The sequence below is a fragment of the Sus scrofa genome, chromosome 9 (genome assembly GCF_054392235.1).
Source record: "Sus scrofa isolate SSC_HxYL_T2T_F1_AM1 chromosome 9, Sscrofa_HxYL_maternal_Yorkshire_Landrace_v2.0, whole genome shotgun sequence".
NCBI lineage: Eukaryota > Metazoa > Chordata > Mammalia > Artiodactyla > Suidae > Sus > Sus scrofa.
The window spans coordinates 42247277-42263199 of record NC_139391.1 but is presented as its reverse complement, the minus strand read 5'-3'; the positions used below and the strand labels follow the sequence as shown (position 1 = coordinate 42263199).

Here is a 15923-nt window from a genome sequence, read left to right as displayed (position 1 = left end):
TGGCCTCACTCAGTGGGTTAAGGATCCAGTGTTGCCATGAGCTGTGGTGTAGTTCACAGACATGGCTCAGATCCCGCATGGCTGTGGCGTAGGCAAGCAGCTGTAGCTCCGATTTAAACCCCTAGCCAGGGAACCTCCATATGCCGTGGGTGCAGCCCTAAAAAGCAAAAATAAATAGTCATTATTCCTTGCCCCAACAATTCATCTCCGAATTTATTGGCCTGTCATGTGATGAGCAGAACGAACTTGGGTTCTGTATCAATTATTGGCAAGCCAAACCTGGAGTCTTGCTGCTTGTAGCCAGCAGCCACAGTTGAGGAATTTTCTGGTAAATTCCTAGCAGCTGCCGTGACCACTTGTCCTGAGGATCTTCCCTTTAAAATTCCCTGAAGCTGCCCTGGCTGCCCCAGTGCTTAGCAGTTGGAGCAAGGATTTGACGTTTGGGAGCCGATGGGTTCCATAAAGTAAGGTAAGTCACTCTGATGTGTACAACCAGAAACATTCTCCCCTCTCAATTTGGGCGTTTCCTTTAAGGAAGAAATCAATTTGTTTTGCATTTGACTGGGGTACCCTGTTGGAGGGGGAAATTGTTGTTGGACTCTATCTGATTTGATTTGTGAAACTGGTTCATTCACTTTTGTTTTGCATTCATCCATAATGGAATCTGTTTATGCTTTTGGTATTGGAATTTATTTGTGCTTTTTGTGTTTCATTGTTCTTAAGCTTGTAAATATGAGAAATACTCCATCTATCTCTAAAGAAAGCCCTTTGGGGCATGTCTTAAATAGTTGGGCAAAATATAGCTGTGGGCATATGACTAAGAAAGAGATGGTACTCTATTGCAATCGTGTGTGGTCCCAGTATGTATTAGGATCAGGAGAGAAATGGCGTTTGAATGGATCACTAAATTGTTATACAATCTTGCAGTCAGAATTGCTTAGTGAAAGAGCATGTAAAAAAGATGAGATTCCATATGTAGAAGCATTTCTGCTATTGCATCAGGAGAAAAAGAAGTCAGACAGCTGCCACCTATGGTACAGTGGTTTGCAAGGAAGACCAAGGGAAAACCTGCTCTGCAAGAGGGAGAGGGAGAAAATGAGAGTGAGGACATGCAATTTCAAACCTTGAACCACCGCTGACCAACCCAGCTCCCTCATTAGCTGTGCAAGCTGCACCAGCAGTTGTTCCAACCGCTCCCAAGCCACCAGCATATTTACCCTCTCTTGTTCCCCCTCCTTATGGGGATCAATTAGAAGGTTCTGTGTTAACCCTCAGAGCACAGGAGCCTGGTTTGGTGTCACCATCTAAGACCTGGCAGGGTACACAATCTGGACCAGGAGCCACTTCCGCAGCAGGACAGTTTCCCTTGCATCAATATCCTGTAGGAGGCCTTAATGTAAATGTCCAATCAGCTGGGTTTCTATGGATGCACAAGCCATCCTTCAGATTTATTTAACTGGAAAAACCATAACCCTACTTACCAAGAGGATCCCCTCCATGTGACTCAACTTTTCACTTTGTATCTTTTCCATTCATCGTCCCTGTTGGGTAGACAGTCACACTCATGAATATGATACTTATTAGGGATGAAAGGAGGATGGTCATTGACAGGGCTAAATAGGAAGCATACCAGCTTCATCTAGAAGATCCAGCTGGAACTCCAGAAGCAAATCTGGTGTTGCCATTGCTGAGCCTGACTGGGATCCTCATAATGGGGATAGGCCACACCTACAGCACTGGAGGAAGTGTATCTTAGTGGGTCTTCGACAGGGGGTTCCCTAGGCAAAGCAGATGAACCAAAATTCAGGAGATACACCAAAAACCCAATGAGGATCCATCAGAGTTGCTATAAAGAATTTAGCAAGCTTGAGGCCCCTGAAAATATGAGAATGGTAAATATGACTTTCATTGGGCAAAGTGCCCCAGATATAAGGTGATTGCCGAAGTTGGTGAATTTGGAACGAACCTTCTCAATTTGTAGATGTTGCTTTTAAAGTGTTCAACAGGGAACAACGGCAGACACATGAGGATGCAAGATGGAGTGCTACTTTTCTGGCAGCAGCATTGGCTTCCCCGAAGGCAAGTAATCTGAAGAGAGGTGAGCCACCATCTGGGAGCGCACAATGTGCTTATTATAAGTAGGAAGTGCACTGGAAAAGAGAGTGCCCTGGGCTAAAGAATAAGATGAAAATCAGTAAAAAAAAAAAAAAAAAAAAAAAAAAAGATGGGATCCTCTCATATGGTAAGAAGAGAGGAAGACTTTGATGAGGAATGAAGAGGCCCAGGGGCTCCCTTGGACTTGAGGCACCCAATTGCAATTTCCCTGCAGGAGCCCTGGGTAACTTTGACAGTACAGGACAAGTTGATTGACTTTCTAATAGACACAGGTGCAACATACTCTGTGGTAAATCCCAGGGTGGCACAGAAAACATCCCAATCCATCCCAGTTATAGGAGTTTCTGAAGAAGTACAAAGTCATTCTTCTTACAAACTCTAGAATGCCAATTAGAGAACCTCACCCTGAAATACAATTTCTTATGTTTGCCACCATGTGCAATCCCTCTTCTGAGCCAAGATCACCTTTGTAAATTAAAAGCTCAACTTTTTCACCAGAAGAGCTTGACCTCAGAGTCCCACTGGAGCACACTTTGAACCTACAGATGGCACTCATGGATGCCCCAGAGGTCTACGAAGAGGTAAGTCCAGAAATGTGGGCAGATGGCACCCCAGGGAAGGCCAAAAACACCTGGCCAATACAAAAAGGGATGCTGGGACACCTAGTCTAAAACAGTATCTTCTAAGGTAAGAGGCCTAAAGGGAATTCAGCCAATTCTCAAAAAGTTTTTGAAACCAGGATTGATTAAACCTTACAGATCCCCATATAACACCCCTATCCTCCTGGTAAAAAAGCCAAATTCAGCAGAGTATCGTTTTGTCCAAGACTCGAGGGTTATTAATGAAATAGTCCAAGATTTTCACCCTGAGGTACCTAATCTGTACACTTTACTCACAACTATTCTGGGAGAAGACAGCTGGTTCTTGGTTTTAGACTTGAAAGATGCTTTTTTAGGCATTCCTGTTGCAGAAGAATCACAGCAGCTGTTTGCCTTTGAATGGCAGGACCCAGAAACACAGGTAGTCCAACAGTATTGTTAGACAGTCCTGCTCCAAGGATTTAAGAATTCCCCTACCTTGTTTGGGAAAATGCTGTCCAGGGACCTTGGAAACGTAATATTGGACAAAGGATGCATTCTCTGTGGTGCACACTAATGGGGCAATCTGGAAAGAAAGGGGGCTCGTCACATCCATAAGCCCTCACAGTGGCCATGATGCACTGCCCAGGCCACCAAAAGGGTGAAACTCATATAATACAAGGCAACTGGTTAGTTGACCAAGCTGCAAAGAAGGCAGCAAAGGAAGGCAATTATCAAGCCAGGATAGGGTCACTTCTCCCACAGACTGACTTGTCAAAATACCAGCCAGTATATTCAGAAAAGGACAAGGAGAGGGCCGAAGAGTGGGGACTGACCACGCCTCGCCTGGCTGGAAATGTAGTGCGTAGGAATTGTTTTGGTCCTTGGGGCCTTCTTGGACCCTGTGCTATAGCACATTCATAATAGTACCCATTACAGGAGAGAGGCCACCTTGTAATGGATTCAAAAATACATAATGGGGCCTAACCTACAAATGACTATCCAGCGAGCCACTCAAAACTGCATGATTTGTGCTAAAAATGATCCAAAGCCTGCTGCGAGGCCTCCCCAGATGGGGACCTAACACAGAGGAACCTGCCCCTCAGAAGAATGGCAAATAGACTTTACCCAATTGCTTTGAGCCGCAGGAGATTTCAGGTACCACGCTAGTATTTGTGGACACTTTTTCGGGATGGGTGGAGGCATATCCTACCAGGACAGAAAAAGCCTCCAAAGTGGTTAAAGCCCTCCCTAAGGAAATGATCCCCTGATTTGGACTACCTAACTCCCTTCAAAGTGATAATGGACTTGCTTGTGTCTCTAGCATAACCCAATAAATATCTAAAGCACTGCAAATTAATTGGGTGCTACATTCATCCTAGAGACCCCAATCAACAGGAAAGACTGAGAAAATGAACCATACATTAAAGAGGAGCATTGCTAAAATATGTTAAGAGACTAATTTAACTTAGGATAAGGCCTGGCCGCTTGCCCTGTTATGGGTCAGAGTGGCTCCCAGAAGCAGTCTTAAATTAAGCCCCTTTGAAATATTGTATGGTAGGCCGTTCCAGATGTCTCCTCAGTCAGGGAAATCTATAAATGTGCTGAAAGATCTAGCAGTTGCCAGTTATGTTAGAACTCTGAGCATTATACTAACCTCTGTTCATGAGTTTGCATCCAGCAGGTCTGCCTATCCAACTGAGGTAACCTTACATCCTTTCCAACCTGGAGATCACATCCTTCTTAAAGCCTGGAGAGAAGAAGGGCCTGAGCACCAGCTGACTGCAAGGTGGACAGGACTACATGTGGTGTTACCACGCACTCATCTATCAAGTTAGCTGCAGTAAAGCCATGGATTCATCACACTCAGGTTAAAGGAGCCCCACTAACATCAGAAATGACCCAACTCCTGAGAGGCCTTGAGAGCAATGGGTGTGCGAACCCCTAGAAGACATAAGGTTGCACTTTAAAAAGGATAAACATTGAGATTAGAATTTCATTGTAGCAGAAATTTTACCATGTTTAAATAGTTGTAGATAAAGAAAGAGAATTGCATATAGCAGCATTGAATGAGGGTTCCCATGACTCCACATCTTTTATGTACTTTCTATGATCAGGCTTTTTAAGTTTGTGTAACTCTGATGGTTGTATCAGGACCTTGGTTTGGGTTTTTTTTTTTTTTTTGGGTTTTTTGTTTGTTTATTCTCAATCATGGATCATATCTGTCATGAATGTCATTTTCATCTTCCTAGTTATCTTCTACTGTTTTTTAACAATTGGGATTTTTTTAAGTAAGGGGCTCATTCAAATTTCTTGTCAATTTTTCTTTTGCATTTTCTATGATTTTAATTTGGAGCATTTATTTAGAAATCATATACTTAAATCCTTTGTGCTGAAATTTTTCACTCTGAATAACTTATTTGGATAAAGATTAATTCTTAAAAAAATTAAAGAGAATTGCATTACTTAATATTCTCAGCATAAGGCTGATCAATTTCATCCCATGAGCACCCCCTCATTGCCCAAGTTCAGCAGGAAGTAGCCAGAAAGATTATCACCCCTTTTCCCACAAGCCTGGGGAATGGACATTGACAGTGGAGAGTTGTAAGCAAGTGACCATTAGTGGTCCTGTTCAGCCATTGGTCAGCATTGCTGTGAGCCCTCCCCACAAGTGAGTGACAGTTAGTGAGTGACCATTGACCCCTCCCCTTTCTCTGTATGAAAGAAGCCTGAATTCGGACTGAAGAAAGATGGGTTTTTTTGAGACACTAGTCTGCTATCTTCTTGGTCTGCTAGCTTTCCAATTAAAGTCATTACTCCCTGACCCAATAACTTGTCTCTGAATTTATTGGCCTGTCGTGCAGTGAGCAGAGGGAACTTGGGTTCAGTATCAAACAGCACAAAGGTTAAAGTAAGGTAAAAAGAACAGATCTAGTATGGAGTCAGATTTGTTCTTCCCTGTTACATAAGGACGAACACATGGGTGACTGTACTTACTCTTTTCTGGTACGTCCAGATATTTAAAACCACTACACAAGCCCACACATGGCCTTGAACAATTCATTGCACTTTTGTTGGTTTCTCCTTTTCTTTTTCCATAGCTCACTTCTCTTTTTCCTGTGCTCTGTCAAAGATGAAATGGTGTATATATCTCATCTCTTCTTGAGAGGGCTTGTCCCTCTTTGGAATTCAGGTCATTTGGTTGTCTTGCTACTTGAGTTTTCAGATGTACTCAAGAAAGCTAGGCTTTTGTAGATAACCTGGCTTTTTTCTCCTTGTGAGAGTAAGAGTGTGTTTTTTACAGCTCGTTATCTTTTCTGTAAAAACAGAAATCTTTAAGGACTTTTAAAAATATGACTTGATTAAGGCATAAAGGTATTTACATATCATATAATTCCCTCATCTCAAGTGTACAGTTGAACCCTCCTTCCAAATGCACACACGCAGCCACCACCCCACCTTAATTGCTATAACTGAGAGGCGTGTCATATCCCTCAAGAGTGTTAGAACATGGAAAATGGTTATTAAATATTAGCCAAGAGGCAGCAGACTATTCCAGAGACTGTTGTGTACAGTCAAAAAATATCCCTGGACTTGTCCGTCCCTTGCTTCCTCCTAGCCGCTTCCCTGTCTCCAGATCTCCTCCATTTCAACCTGTTTTGTGTTTCACGGCTGTGTGCAGGCATCACCATGAATCAGGTTTAGAACCTGTGCATCACCCCAAGATGATCCTTCATGCTGATTTACTCTTAATCTCCATTCTCATCTCATCTTCATCCCAACCCCAAGCAACCACTGATCTAGTTTCTGTCTCTACGGCCTTGCCTTTTCTGGACATTTCAAATTTCATATTGCAAATGGAATCCTGAAATATGAGCTCTCTTGTGCCTGAGTCTTTCATTGATATAATAGCTTTGAGGTTCATCCAGATCCTGGCGTGTGTTAGTAGTTCATTCCTTTTTATTGCTGAATTCTATTTCATTGCATAGCCATACTTCATTTTGTCTATACCATATTCACCATTTAAAAGACATCTAGGCTGTCTCCAATTTGGAAGCCATTATGAAAAATGCCGCTATGAATATTTATGTGCAAATCTCTGTATAGTTCATTGAATTTTCAGCCATACCTCTTCGTTTTATTATTAGTGGTTGCTAGTTTACCATAGCAAACTATGATCTATAGGTCAAAAAATTGTTCACAGCTTGTTTTCTGAAAGAAAATATTTATTGAAACACAGCCCGTCATATGTTTACATGTGACGGGATGTGTTCCAATAAACAAGTTTATTCCAATAAACATGTTTACATATGGTCATTTTCACATTGCATTATAACAGCAGAGTTGAATACTTGTGACAGACACACTCTGGCCTACAAAGCCTTAAATATTTATTATATGGCTCTTTGTAGAAAAAAAATTATTCATCCCTACTCTAGAGTTTATAATGTGCATCTTTAACTTATGATAGCTTATTTTCAAATAATATACTACTCCAAAATTAATGTAAGAATCATACAAAAATATAATTCTGCTTACTCCCTGCTACCCTTTGTTCTCTTATTATCATATAGTTTTATTGCTATTTCTGCTGCAAATGCTGCAGTGTTTAATATATATGCATCCTATAGGTTATCTTTCTCTGGAGACTCCTGACTAATACACTTTGGATGTTACGTGTCTTTTTCTGGCACAGCTTATAAGATTTCCATCTTTGTTTCTCAAGAGTTTGATTATCATATGTCTAGTTGAGGAAGTCTTTGTTTTATTGCTCTAGAGGTCCATTGAGCTTCTTATATTTGTGAGTTGATATCTTTTATCATTTGGGGAAAGTTGTAAGTCATTATCTCTTCAGATAAATCTACTGCTTGATTGCCTCTCTCTTATCCTTTTAGGTCTCTAATTACTTATATATTGGCCAGTTGCTATTGCTCCATATATCTTAGATATTGTTTTTTTGCCTGCTAAATTCTTTTGGTCCTTCATTTAGTACAATTGCTATTGGCCTGTCTTCAAGTTTGCTCTTCCTTTCTTCTGAGTCCAGTCTGCCATAATTCAAATAAATTTTTTAGTTCTGCATTTTTTTCCACTTTTAACATTTTCTTCTATAGGTTCCATCAAAATAACTGTTTGGGTCTTTTCAATAATTTTGATCCTTTAAAATTTTCTCATCTATTTACATCGTCCAATTTTGCCACAAGATTCTTTAATATATTTGCCACAGTTATGTTAAAGTCTCTGTCTAATAATTCCAACAATAGTACCATCTTTAAGTCTTCCTTATGTGACTTGTAATTTTTGGCTCTGTGTCAGACATTGTATATAAACAAACAGTATGTATTGAGAAAACATTTATCCCACCTCCCTCAAAAGGGCATGCTCTTCTTATTGGAATGCAGAACTGGTCAATTTAACCACCATCTGAGATGTATCTGGGCTTTGTTACAGTTTTAACTTAATTCAGTTCATCACTGGCTTTAAAAATTTTGAAGACAGGAAAAAGAATGTATATATGTGTATGACTTCATAACTTTGCTGTACATCAGAAATTGACAGAACACTGTAAATCAACCATAATTAAAAATGCTTAAAAAAATAAAAAGTTTAAAGACAGGATCAGAGCTTCTCTCCAGTAGAGCTTGGGTCTAATCATACATAAGGCTCTCTATCCTTTTAGGCTTAAGAGACTAGCCACCAGCCCTCCAATTCATGATAATAGCTTCTTTGTGTCTCTGGGGATTTTTATTTGCTCTCCAATCCCACTTCCAGATTATTGCACCTCAGTAGATTGCTCTACATCCAGCTTCCTTGCATCTAACCTTTGGAGAATGCTGTTGTGTACTAGACGAATGCACCCTGAGGTGTTTTGGAGGGATTTCTCTTAATTCTCCCCCATTTTCTCCTCTTTGGCAGGCCACTGCAATAGACTTGGTGAAAGCTTGCATTGTTTCAAAGTCACATGACACAGCTCTCCTACCCTGTCCCCAGCTTCAGCAAGCCATTGCCTTTCACGTGTGAAGGCCGTGGGTGCTTTTCTCAAGAGGATTCTCTTAGCCTTGCTCTCAAACCTCAAGTGTTACGTAAGTACATGTGGTAAGAGCAGATATCTTTGACTTGCTCCTTATTTAGAATGCATTCTGTCTTGCGTCATTAAGTGTGACATTAATATTTAGTACTGATGACAACAAAATTATTACGTCAGAATTTGTAACATACATCTGAGGGAACTTAGAAGGAAATTTACTTTGAAAACTTTTATTAAAACATGAAAGTTTTAATTAGATAACTCTTGAACTTCAGAAACCAGAAGAGACAGTCCCAACAAACAAGTCAGCAAGAGTCCAAATACTGGAGAACCAAGAATCAATAAGGAGTGTACGGTTTTATTCCGATACCGTATACATGTCATTTATCCACATAACACCAACCTGTTGTCCAACACATCAGTTCAATTCTCTCCCTAATGATCCAGAGTTAGCACAAACCCCACAGGTTAAAGGTTCAGTCCAACAAGACAGCCCCATATCACACTCTAGTCAAAAGTCTTGGGAGGCCGGCCACCTGTACTTCTGACCGACCAGCTATAAATGGTGGGTCCCACACCCCCTTCCTCAGGTTTTATTATTTATTAGAATGACTCACAGAACTCAAGAAAACACTTTATCTAGTATTGCCTGTTTATTATAAAGGACACGACTAAGGAAGAGCCAAATGATAGAGATGCACAGGACGCAGTGTCTGGGGGGTAGTGGTGCGGATCTTCCACATCCAATCTGGGTGCACCATCCTCTTAGCACATCAATGTGTTCAGCCAACCCAGAAAGTCTCCAAATCGTGTTGTTCAAGAGTCTTTATATCTCAAACTCTAGCCACTCTTGCCTTCCCCAGGGTTGGGAGATAGGTCTAAAAGTTTCCCATCTCCCCTTTAATCTCATGTTTGGTGTTTCTGGTGATCAGCCTCAGCCTGAGGCTATTTAAGGGCCCTCACAGAGTCACCTCATTAGCATAAACTCAGCTGTGGTCTAAATTAGGGGCTAGTTATGAATAACATAAAAATACTCCTATCACTCAAAAAAAATTAGTTTTAGGAGCTCTGTGTCGAGAACCAGGAACAAAATCCAAATGTATTTTTTATTATACCACAACGATTATTAATACAACTAAAATCTAGTCTTTGAAAAAACTGAAAAAAAAAAAACTCTTAAATCCCGAGAGAGTCTTAATGAACAAAATAGAGAATGAGAATTAATGTATATACTCCAGAAGCTGAGAGGGTGTTATAAGACTGATTAACAAATTTGTAGACTAAAAGAAAATAAACATTTCTGGAAAAATAGAAAATGCCAAGTTAGCCTAGAGAGAAAAAGAAGCTCAAAAAGAGCAGTCAGCATTAAGGAAATTGAAACAGTAATTAAAGACTTTCTTCTCCTTTAAATAAGCACTGGATTTAGATGGTTTTACAAGTGACAGTGGTTGAACTTTTATGGACAAGATCATTCAGTCTTACAAGGTTTTCCCAGGAAATGAAGAGAAAGCCTGCAATTCATTCTGTGAAACCTTATGTATGCCAAAGCGGATAAAGACAACACAATAAAAGAAAATGACAGACTCATTTAATTTAGTAATATAGATATGAAAATCCTACGTGGCACATTAGTTACCCAAACCTAACTGTGCGTAAGGTAAATAAAATACCTGTGTTAGCAATCAATGGCCATTCAGGTTATGAGACTCCAACTAAATTAAGGGTTTTATTTAATATCACTGCTTCAACTTATGTGGTCTCCTGTTTGTTTTACAAGGGTCATTTTCTTTTTTTAAAAAAATTTTATTGAAGTATAGTTGATATACAATGTTGTGTTAATTTACAAGGGCTATTTTTTATTTCAGACACCTGACCAGGTGTACCCCCATGAAGCGAGAGCCATCATGGAATCACCTTTGCAGGTGTGCTGTTGCTGCCTCTTCTTTCAGGGTCCATGTACTGTTTGACAGCACTCATAATCTCAGATCTGATGCCCATTATTTATGAACTTTCGCAGTGACTGTGGTATATACAAATTTGCCTTATTTCCATCAAGTTCTTTTGCCCCATTTTTTCTTCCTGGATTTTTTTTTCTTTTTCCCTTAAAGACTGACTCACACAAATGCTGAGAATCATATCTAATGCATCTTTGTGAGCATAGTCTTAAGGGTAAGATACGTCATTGCTTAAAAAAAAAAAAAAAATGCCTTCGGAGTTACAGTGGGGGCTCAAGGGTTAACAAACCCAGCTAGCATCAGTGAGGACATGGGTTCAATCCCTGGCCTTGCTCAGTGGGTTAAGGATCGGCATTGCTGTCGCTATGGTGTAGGCCAGAAGCTACAGCCCTGATTCAACCCCTAGCCTGGGAACCTCCATATGCCATAGGGTGTGACCCTAAAAAAAAAAAAAAAAAAAAAAAAAAAAAAAAAAAAAAAAAAACACCTTCATGAGAAAAGATAAAACCTATGATGTGATTAATAAAGAAAAATGCTTTGATAGGTTGTGTTCTCAAAATGATTTTAACCGTTAAAGTAACTGTGCCTATTTTAATGGCATTTGGTGTCATTACAGTAAAGGTAGGTGTTATTTTGATGCTGAGAATACTTAAACTGTTTTCCTGTTGAAATGAGTAGTAATCATATTGAGAATTCACTTTTATAATTCAGGTTTTTCAAAAACAGATATATTCCTCTTATAAGGTAAAGTAATCTTAACCTCATGACCAAATTATATTTATCTTGGCAATGCCAGGATCTTTTCAAAATAGAAAATCTGTAAATTTATGAAATTCCACTAAGAGGAAAGATTAATGCTTATTTTCATAGAGACACAAAAGTATTTGATAAGGTTTTTTATTCTTATTTATAATAGATATTTGTGTTAAAAAATCTCAAAAAACTAGAAATAGAAGGGAGTCTTCACTTTTAAAGAGGCTATCTGCCAAAATTCTATAGCAGTTATTGCACCTAACAGGGAAATTTTAGAATTAGTCCTTTTGCAATATGGAAATGAGAAGGATGCCCGCTATCATCCCTATCACAGATGAGAAAAAGAATTTTAAAATGTAAGAATTTGAAAAGTAGATAAAGTGTCATTATTTGAAGATCATATGTTAGCTGCATTTAAACTAGCAAAATCAAGAGATTTTTCTCAGAAATATAGCCAATAGGAGTTCCCGTCGTGGCGGCAGTGGTTAACGAATCCGACTAGGAACCATGAGGTTGCGGGTTCGGTCCCTGCCCTTGCTCAGTGGGTTAACGATCCGGCATTGCCGTGAGCTGTGGTGTAGGTTGCAGACGCGGCTCGGATCCTGCGTTGCTGTGGCTCTGGCGTAGGCCGGTGGCTACAGCTCCGATTCGACCCCTAGCCTGGGAACCTCCATATGCCGCGGGAGCGGCCCAAGAAATAGCAACAACAACAACAAAAAAGACAAAAGACAAAAAAAAAAAAAAAAAAAAAAAGAAATATAGCCAATAGACCTAAATGCTGGGTCAAAGGTTATGCGTATATTCAATTTTACTAGATATTGCCAAACTGTTCTCCCAAATTAATATATCAGCAGTGTGTAAAAACTCCTTTAAGTCAAATATTTGCCCCCCCAATTATAACTTTTATACTTTCAAATTTGGCTTATATGAAGAGTGTAATATGTCTGTCACTGATTTTGATTTTTGCTTACTTGGTAACTAGTAATATCCAACACTTTTTTACATGTATTTATTAATCACTGAAGTATCATCCTATATGAATTATTTATTCATATTTTTAGCCTCTTTCTCTATTGGATTGTCTAGCTCTTTGCTTCAGTCATAAACATTCTTTTGCATTTTCTCCTAAGGTTTTTAAATTTGGCTTTTTTTTTTTTCTTTAAATGATTTTTATTTTCTCCATCATAACTGGTTTACAGTGTTCTGTCAATTTTCTATTGTACAGCAAGGTGACTCAGGCATACTTTAGTAATGAACCTATCTGGAATTTGTCTGATATGGGGTAGGAATTTTATTTTATGCTGTTTTCTTTTTTTTTTTTAGCATTAAAGTGTGTATCCTATCTATCAATTCTAATGACAGCTCTGATACTTAGCAAGTTTTCTTAGTAGGTTGATTTATGGGCTTTTTATTCTAGCTCAGTGATCAATTTTTTCATGAATGTGCAAATATCACACTATCTTAATAATAATCACTTTTTAATAAATTAGTGTCTGGTAGAGTAGGCCCTTTATTTTGATCTTCAGATTTGGCTATCCTACTTTTGACCTTTGCTCTTCCATATAATAAATGGAGTCCACTTGGAGTTCCCATCATGGCTCAGTGGTTAATGAATCCGACTAGGAACCATGAGGTTGTGGGTTCGATCCCTGGCCTTGCCCAGTGGGTTAAGGAGCCGGCATTGCTATGAGTTGTGGTCTAGGTCGAAGACACGACTCGGATCCCGAGTTGCTGTGGCTGTGGTGGGAACCTCCATGTTCCACAAGAGCAGCCCTAGAAAAGGCAAAAAAAAAGACCAAAAAAAAGAGAGACCACTTATGTAATTATAATTATATATATATATGTATATAGAGAGTTAGCTGATAGAATTTGGGGGAGAATTGCAATCCATATGATATTAAACTTTGTTGTTCATAAACATGACATGCCATTTCATTTATTCAGGTCTTCTTTTATCTCCCTCAGTATTTTATAATGTTACCCATAAAAATGTTTTATATCCTATGCTAATTTTATATGTTACTGCATGTGTAGCATTGTTTACTATTATGTTTTTAATTGGTTATTATTACTGCTTAGAATACAATTGATTTTATATGTTGATTAGTTTCCTAGGGCTGCCACACAAAGTATAATAAACTGTGTGGCTGAAATCACATAAATTTATTCTCATAGTTTGGGAGGCTAGAATCTGAAATCAAGGTGGCAGCAAGATGGTGCTCCCTCTGAAGACTCTGGGGAAAAATCCTTGCTCACCGATCTCAGCTTCTAGGGACCCTAGGCATTCCTTGGCTTGTGTTACCATAACTCCAACCTCTGCCTCTATCTCCACATGGCCTCTTTCTCTCTGTCCTCTTTTCATTTTACAAGGATATCAGTCGTTGAATTTAGGGCCTAACCTAAACTGAGAATGAGTCCATCTGGAGATCCTTAACTAATTACATCTGCAAAGACTCTATATCTAAATAAGGTCACAGTCTGAGGTTCCAGGAGGACATGAATTTTGGGCGGAGAGTATTCAGCTCACAGTCCTATATGAAACAACTCGACCAAGCTTTCTTATTATTTCTAATAGTTTGTGGATGATTAGATGGTCTTTTTATATCATCATCTAACAGACTATTTTCTCATTTTCTGTCTCTCTTGTCATTCCTTCCCCCCCCCTCAGGTTTTCTTACTTTTTCTACAACTCCAGGAAAATACTGAACAAAAGTTGCAATGACAAACATTAATTTGTTCCTAACTTTAGTATGAATTCTTCAAAGATTTCAAAGGTAAGTGTAATGTATTTGATATAAGGTTTTAATAAATATCCTGTATTTGAAGTTTCCTTCAATTCCTAGTTTGCTAAGAGGTTGTTTTTACATATACTTTGTTTTTAAATTAGGAACGAATGCTGCATTTTATTGAAATTTTTTCTAGAATCAATTGAAATGATATTTCTTTTATCTAAATATGAATGTGGTTGTCAGGGAGGAAAAATTTCCTCTGACCTCCTACACTCCATCGCTGGCATCCTATATATTTTGTCTTTTTTCTCTTGAACAAATATATTGGAAAGTTGGTCATTTGTAGTTTTGTTCTAAGAATTCATTTTTTACCTTGATCATTTCTATTTTTTCTTGGTTTTATCTCCTATTATTATCTACTCCTAAATTTGTGATTCCCTTACTTCTACTTTCTTCAGGTTTACTATGCTGTACTTTTTCTATTCTTGAACATCTAGCTCATTTAGTGTTAATTCTCATTGCTATTTAACAGCTTTATTTACAGTTATGTATTTCCCCCTTGGTATAACTGAGTGGCATTCCACAACATTTTATGTAAAGCAATTTCATTGCTATTCACTGCCAAATATTTTGTGATTTCACTGTGCTTTACATATAAATGATGAATTTAAAAGTTGTCAAGATTTCCCTCGTGACCCAGGATGTGGTCTATTTTTTATTTTCACAAGTACTTGAAAATAAGGTAGTGTCTCTGTTTCTTTGATTTTTTTTACCTTACTTTTCCGGGATTCTTATTAAATATGGATATTGACATTTTTATGTCTTTGCTCCATATTTTTTTAGCTTGTCCTTCACATTCTTTCAACTCCTTCTTGCTGATTTCTGGAGAGTTCTTCAACCTGATCTTCCAAGTTACTAGTTTGATTTTTGTGTACATTCTACTCTTGCACTCAACTATTATTTATTTCAGTTATTATATATTTTAGACCAAGAATCTTCTACTAGTTCTTCTTTATTACTGCTCATTTCTATTTTACAATCAGGCAATCAGTATCTCTTCTTTTTCTCTCTCTAATGTTATTTATTATACCTAATACTAATTCTTTTTTTTTAATATTAATTCTTGCTCTCTGTGGCCCATTATGTCTTTCCTTTTTTATATAGTGATTGTGCTCTTCAGATGTCTCGTTATTTTTTCTTGTGAGGTTATATTTCCCTGGGATTATTGGCTATCAATGGTAATGTCTTCCTAAGAGAAGAGGCCAAATTCCAAGCCTTCGCTTGTGCCCTCATTAATAAATCCCTCAATTTACAGGGATTGTCTGAAGGGTTCATTAGAGCTAAGAACCTATTTTGATCTGTCCTCATAATTCCCCATCCTATTACTCACGCACCTAACCCTAAGTGACTTCTCTGTACCTCCACCAAAGTATGGTCTTCCCAAGAGCTGTCATCTTGTGACCTAGTCATTTAAACCAGAGGTTCTCAACCAGAGGAGGTGTTTGGAAATGTTTGAGGGAAATCTGGGAGTTGCTCTAATGATTATGGGTTAATACAGGCATTTAGGGTAAGGAACTGGGGATACTACGTATGCTATAATGCCTAGAAAAGTTCCACACAATGCAGTACTGTCCCTAACAAAATGACAAGAGTGCCCCCAAGGGTAGCGATGGGGGAGAGGGTTAAATAATGTTTAGGACTAGCTCATTCATTTGCACAAGTAGGTTTCTCCTCTCTCCCCCAAGGTCCCCAGATGGTATCTGATGGT

General features: G+C 38.7%; 1 long non-coding RNA gene across 1 annotated transcript in view; it reads left to right on the top strand.

The window, feature by feature from the left end:
- LOC146399864 (uncharacterized) overlaps nucleotides 1-15923 on the top strand; it is a 112858-nt gene that overhangs the window by 93256 nt on the left and 3679 nt on the right. Inside the window, exons 2-8 of the long non-coding RNA XR_014815366.1 lie at nucleotides 341-469; nucleotides 1997-2098; nucleotides 2597-2696; nucleotides 4375-4563; nucleotides 8607-8773; nucleotides 10584-10640; nucleotides 14095-14200. This is a non-coding gene — a long non-coding RNA (uncharacterized LOC146399864). The remainder of the gene's footprint in view (nucleotides 1-340; nucleotides 470-1996; nucleotides 2099-2596; nucleotides 2697-4374; nucleotides 4564-8606; nucleotides 8774-10583; nucleotides 10641-14094; nucleotides 14201-15923) is intronic.